This window comes from Microtus ochrogaster, unplaced genomic scaffold (genome assembly GCF_000317375.1).
Source record: "Microtus ochrogaster isolate Prairie Vole_2 unplaced genomic scaffold, MicOch1.0 UNK38, whole genome shotgun sequence".
Classification (NCBI taxonomy): domain Eukaryota; kingdom Metazoa; phylum Chordata; class Mammalia; order Rodentia; family Cricetidae; genus Microtus; species Microtus ochrogaster.
The window spans coordinates 754836-761850 of NW_004949136.1; positions in this window are offsets into that span (position 1 = coordinate 754836).

Sequence of the window (7015 nt, forward strand, 5' to 3'; positions counted from 1 at the left end):
CTATCTATCTATCATCTTCTATCTATCTATCATCTATCTATTTATCTATAGATACAGATATCTATTGACTAAAATTACTCTATAAATATCTATAGATACTAGATAGATATATTTGTGTGTGTGTATATATATACATACACGCATTTATGCATATAATAATATTAAAAAAGAGGCTATCACCTTGAGAGCTAGGGGCATGAGACTTAAGGGAGGTTACCTGGAAGGACCCAGAAAGATGAAAGTGATGTAATTATATTTCAATTCAAAATACACTGAAAAATAAAAACTTGAAAAAAGGGAATAGAGTAGAAAGTGATGGAGGAAGAGGCCCATCATTGACCTCTGACCTCCACACCCATAAGTATTGTGCACACATATACACACCCTTCTCCACATTTGCACATAGAAAGAGCCGCGGGACACCCCAACCATGCACCTGTGGACGCTGACATTCTGGGTACATCACCATGGAAACTTCTCGTGTAGCTCAAATGCTGTTGTCACCTACCCAGGCCAGGACACAGAGAGCTGGGCCCACTTTCTTTCTGAGTGCTCAGCTGGGCAAAGCTTTGTGTGCTTTAGAGCAGCAACAGAGAACTGGACATACACTGGGAAGTGCATGGGTATGTGTGACCCTTAAGAGTTTCCCGATACAGAAACCACCTTTAAAATCTGGAGGGAAAAAAATCACCTGCAAAGAAATTACACAGCCCCCTTTCCCAAACTCAAATATACCCAGCCACTTCTGCTATTGACTTGGCTTCCATGCCCCTTTAAGGAAACGCAGACATTGAGCCGTTGGCCTTCCAAGGTCTGTAAGACAGGTGTTTAGTTACAGGAGGACCTGTCAACACAGGGCTTTCATTTTTCTCCTGAGAAAGAACAGTATTCCACATAGAGTATAAATAAGCAGTTAACAGCTTACATAAACAAACAGTTAAGAATCCCAGAGAACAATTTAGGAAAATCAAATTAAACAGGCTATTGCTGCACATGGAAAAGGCGGGGGCGGAGAGAGGAAAGTTCGGAGATAGTCAACCTAAAAATCAGTGAGTCAACAGGCGATGACAGACACGATGGCTTCACTTCTGGTCCCTGTTACTCAAGTCACAGATTGTGAGTGTCTTGTTCCCGGTGTGAGTAGTGTTGCGGAGTACAGTGTGGATTCTGTCAGTCAGCGTATGTAGTGAGATCAAGTGTATTCAAAACCTCACTGTGTAGAGTCCTCCTGCCTCTCAGAACTGTCACCCCAGGGTGAAATGTCCAGCACAAGACCCTGTCACTAAGCCACATACTTAAACACTTGCTTGTCTCATCCTGTTGCCTGGGTGTTCTCCAACTACCAGTTCTGTTTGGTCATAGAGACACCACCACCACCACCACCACCAATGGTGACAGTCAACATGGCCGCTGTGCATGGGGAAGCTGGGAGCCGGACCCATCATAGAGAGCCAACTGTGCTAACCAAGCGGAGTCTGTGGTCTGTGCCTGCACATTTGGTCCAGAAACAACAGCTTGTGACAAATTCAACTGCAGTAGCCAGGTGTGAGGTGTCTGTTTGGTTCTATAAGTCTCTTTTTATGCATTCTTTTTGTTTTTTTCAAGACTTCAAACTTGTATCAATCTGTGGTCCTACACTTCTTCCAATGTCAAGCTGGACATTTTAACATCTAACACTTGAAGAGACTGGATGTGGAGAGGCTGGCATTGGCCATCTGAATGTCACTGATAAATTAAATACAATCAATGTGCAAGGTCATGTGGAGCTCTGTGACCGCTAATTCATCTCTCGCTGAATCATTTGAACCAGAGAACAGCCCACTCTGCTCGCTAACATCCACCATTCTGTTTTTCCCAAGAGCCGGGAGAATTAATAAACGGTCTCAGTGGAGACTCCCAGAAGGGCCGGGGGCAGAGGATCGAGTCCCAGTGTCTTACACCAAGCCTCCTCTCATTCCCTCTGCCGTTACAGGAGTTACACAACCACAGGGTCCTCTCTCTGTCCACAGACCACCCGGGCACGGACTCTGAGATGATGCTCAACAGTTTCGTGTCACCTGGGTTGGGAGGTCATTCTTAAGGCTCAAAGTCATTATCATCAGACCCACAACCTTACCAGAGTCTTTCTCTGTCTGGGGTCGGAGGGAGGGACACCAAAACAAAGGAAAGAGACACAGAAAAAAATGTAACAAAATGCAAACATGTACAGACAGACAGACGACAGACAGGCACCCCCCACCCCCGTCGATATTGGCAGTTACATTCAAAGAAGGTATGTCTACTTGTCTACCTGCCAGGCATGTTGATTATTTCTAAACCTGTGACTCCTCCTTGTCTTCAAATCCCAGAATTTGTAGAACCATTCTGCTCGTACCTGGAAGTGCCCTTATTTCTAAGCGTACTATAGAGAGTTATCTCCCTCCCAGAACTTTCTGAGACTTTTCGAGGAAAAGAACCCAAGTTTCTAGGTTGGCCTTGAACTGTAGGTGGATTCACAGGGTATTAGGAATCTGTATGCCTAAGAGAGAAACAGCACAGAGTGAAGATTTTACCACAGAGACCTGGAGACTGGAGAGGGCGTCTTCCCTGATGGCAGCTGCCATACAATGGAAAACTTCATCAGGTCATGCTCCTGGCTTGCCCTGCAACCCTGTATGGTGCTCGACATTTGAGGTTCTAGTAAGACCCTCTATTTCCCACATGTAGCGAGTCCTCCAAAGACTGAAAACTGGGCTTAGGGGGTCACAGAGGATTCAGTTCACCTTGCTAATTTGGGAAGACATGAAGTGATGAGAAGGGTTGGATGAAGCCAGAAAGAGCAGGATGGTGGCTTGGAACGGTGTTAGCCCTGAAATTCTGACTTGAGCCAATTATAGCAGAGACGCACCAAGTGCCACCTAGGCAAATTTGCTGTGGTTGCATATTTTTCCAGAATATAACTGTGAAAACTGAACTTCTGATAGCATGGTCTTCTTGCTTCTCCCATGACCCAAAGCATCCCCAGTTCTCTTCAATGCACCAACTTCCACACAGTGAGGCCAGTGTTAATGGGCACTGGTCAGTCCCAAAGCTGTAAACATCTCCACCAAAGAGTTTTATTGCAGAGTTTCAGAAGCCTGACAAAAGCTAACCAGGTGACCAACTGAGTTATGGCCCCATTAGAAGGAAGCTTCCAGGCAGCTGTAATTTAATGCCACTGCTACCTGAGTGTTGAGTTCTCCTGGGAGCCCAGATCTCTGGGGGATTCTGTTTTAAGAGAAAACCCACCTTCAAAAAAAAAACCACCTTAATCACCCTTTATGAAAGAGACCTCTCTCCGATGCCATACGGTCTGCATCTATAACCCCAGCAGATGTCAGACCGTGGAACGCAAGAGAACAAGAGCAGATTTGGCCCCATGGGATGCACCAAATACTCCCTTGGCTTAGTGTATTAGCCTGGCAAATTGAAAATTATCTGTAGCATATTGTTCAGATTCTCACCCACACATGGAGGACCCGGCACAGCCAGTCACATTTCAGCAACTCCTTCCCTACTGTCAGCAACAAGTTTAACGTCCTTGCCTTCAGTGTCCCTCACGCAGGTGCAAGGTTGGTCCTGTTTTCCTCCCTTTGGTCCAGGCTGCCCCATATGTGATCAGGATTGATGGATCTTCTCAAAACCAACTTGCTTGATTTAATGCCCAGCCACTCTCAGAGGGCTCAGGAGGGGATCCATCAAGAGGAGAAGGTGAGGGGTATTCTGGGAGCATTCATTGTCCACTCTGATTCATGTCAAAACGTAGGGCAGACTGTCCCACTGGGGTACTGTGACTGTGTATTTGCAGAGGTAGTGTGCAGCCCCATCTGGTCATCGACAATCCACAGAGAAGAGCCCTCTTCCTGGCTGCCCACCACTGCCATGAGTAACCGGTCCAGGCACCTCCCAGTAGTTCCAGGCTCATTCTGCATCTGGACAGTAGTGCACACAACATTCAAAAGCAGGCACAGCCCAAGGTCTTAGCTGGCAACTGGAGTGAACAATCCTCAAAGCAGGTGATGTGAGCTTATCTGCACCTCGCTGGCCACCTCTCACTTTTGCCTTGGGATCATGAGATCACTCCTTTGGCAAAGTGCAAGCCAAGAGCTACGTTGGACCCATCAGTTCCAGAAGATCGGTGTACAGGAGAGTTCCCTAGCTGGGGATCTTTGGCCACATGGTGAGCTCTATAGGTGGGCCACTGAATGTTTATGAACTGAGATCTTTCTAGACTTAGTTGAGGGCAGCGTCAACAGCCCGTTCTTTTGTTGGTTTGAAGGCTGGTTGACAGGAAAGATGACAATTCCTTTCTCCACCACCTCCTGACATCAGAACCCAAGCTGCACACCCACCAATGACAAGAAACCATACACCACATATGCCTTGTGCCCTGGAAGCCTGGTAGCATGTTCTAGAATTCTTCAGGGTCCCTGAAAACCTCATATATGATCTCAGCTCAGAGAGAAGCAAGAGCCCGCCTTCTCCACAGGCGACACAAGCAGTGAAGAATGCAAAACAGAAGGAAGACGCCAGGAGCTTGGTTCATTCACGTGGGCTGCGCGGTTTACACTGGAAACAAACAAACAATCAAAAAGTTGTGCGACAGAGCAAGTCGGCAAATGGCTCCAAACCCAGCACTCTCGGCAGACATGAATCACAGCGTGTTTGTGATTCACTGCTGGCTTAAAGACAGATGCTGTGTGAGAAGGGTGGACTTTCGGGGGAGTCCGGGGAAGATGCTGCTTTCTGGAACCAGCGGGGATGGTGCCAATGGGGCTAAGTTTCCGATCTCAGGTCCCTTGCCCAACCTCCTTAAATCTAGTGGGCCTGATAAAGCAGATTGAGCGTGAAGAAAGGGCATGATTAGAGATGGGCTTAGCGAGCAGGGCGTGCTTCCCGCTGTAACAACAGCACTGACTTGACCCTGTGCTCTGTATTTCAGCTTTGCCCTCACTGGAATGAGCAGGGGGAGGGTGCTGGGCCAGGCAGAGCCTTCTGCAATGATCAGAACATCTTATACCCAGGTTTGCACTGCCTTTCTATCTGAGAGGTAAGAGGCTTTCCTGTATCACCCAAACCTGGACCACCCCTCAGTAAGCAAGAGGTGGCCTCCGGGAGAAAAAGGAGGCCAAGGACAAGACATAGCACCCATCATTTTCCCCTTCGCTCCTAATGCCCTGCTCCGTGGCCTCTCCACCCTCTGTCTACTTGTTGATTACTGTGTTTCTGTGTTGACTATGCGTACCCACAGCGGACCATACAACCCACACCCAAGGACAGGACTACATCCCTCTCACCAACATGGTAGAAGACTGATGGACTAGTGAGTGACGTCCAACCACGATGAAACACACACCTCTGTGTGCAAGTGATAGCCTAAGGAGTTACAGGCGGACATGAGAACAGCGCCAGGCATCGGGAGTCCCAGTGCCTGACTGGAGCCCATGAGCACATCGGGGATCATGTGCACCAAGCTTGCTCTCATAAGAGGGTGATGGGCAACTGATGGGACAAAGAAAACATGGGTCCTGGTGCCAGCTGGGATGAATGACAGGAGACCTCCAGTCTGAATGTGGATGTTATGATCTAGCCTCAGCTCTGTCTCCCCATCTTGCCTTTCAAGAGTTTCAGAAGATCCTAGACCACCCGGGAGAAGGGAAATGATGATCTTCCCATATCTGTCTCTTTCTCTTCCTCTTTCCATGTATCTCTCCTCTCTATGTGTGTGTCCTTCTGTCTTTCTATCTCTGTCTCTCTATATACATATATATGTATATACCCACATACATATATTTATATGTATACGCACATACATACATATATATGCATGCATGTATGTATCCCTACTTCGTTTATTCCGCAGAGCCAAAACAGAGACTGTACCAGATGTACTCTGTCACTAAGCTGATAAGCTGGGCATGTGATGGCCTCTGAAGACGGCTGCCCGCAAGAAGGGTACTGCCAGAGGCTACAGTGTTGCTGGGAGGTATTTGGGATGCTTGAGAATTAAGAAGGCAAAGTTGATGTTAACAGTCAAGGCAACTTCCTAAGACCAAGTGCAGAGAGTTGGTAAGGGATGACTGAGGAGTCAGAGGTGACTGAAGACTAGAGAGGACCAGAAGCCCACGGGAGGAACCCAGGACCTCTACTTTTCCTACAGAGAGGCCGCCCCGCCTGCCTTGGGTGTCCACATGCCCTCACCTCGTGTGGGAAGCAGCCTTTGGGATGGAGTGGTACCACACACCTCGGTCTGTCTCAGGAAGTCTGGAGGCTTCCTTGGCTGTGCTGAGAAATCTCATCCGTCACACCCATTATTTAAAACCAAAAGTGACCGCTTGCCTCTTGGAACTGCAGCAGATGGAGACCGACGGTGTGGAGAGTAGACGTGGCTAAGCCTAGAGACGGGCTCAGCTGACCTTGCAGTGAGGTGGCTTCCAAGACCAAAAGCTGTAGTGGGGGACAAGTGGACACTAGCAATCGGCAAAGGGCTTGCTGACTTGGAAGCCAAACGGGTAAAACCTTTAGGGACGTCACCACCGATGTCACCCTCCTTGCGTACCTTGCTAAAGGTCAGCAGCTGAAGCAAGCAGCCAGGCCTATCCTTGGAGGGCAGTATCTGTGAGCAGACGCGGTTCCAGAAGGACAGAGGGGTTCTCACACTTGACCACCAGGCCCTACCGCCAGATGGTAATGTAATCTCTCATCTTACCCTGCTCACCCCAGAGCCCACCTCTGAAGAGAGAGCTTGGGGACAACGGGAGGTGCAGAGAAAGATGCTCGTCTCAGAGGCATGGAGGGGAATCCTGGGGACCTGGAGCTGTAACCCGGCCATGCTACAGCAGCAAACACTGTCTTGTTTGGGGGGCGGGGTGGGGGCAAAACAAAAACAAAATCCGAAAGAAGCATCTTCCAAGTTTTTTTTTTTTTTCGAGACAGGGTTTCTCTGTGGCTTTGAAGCCTGTCCTGGAACTAGCTCTGTAGACCAGGCTGGTCTCGA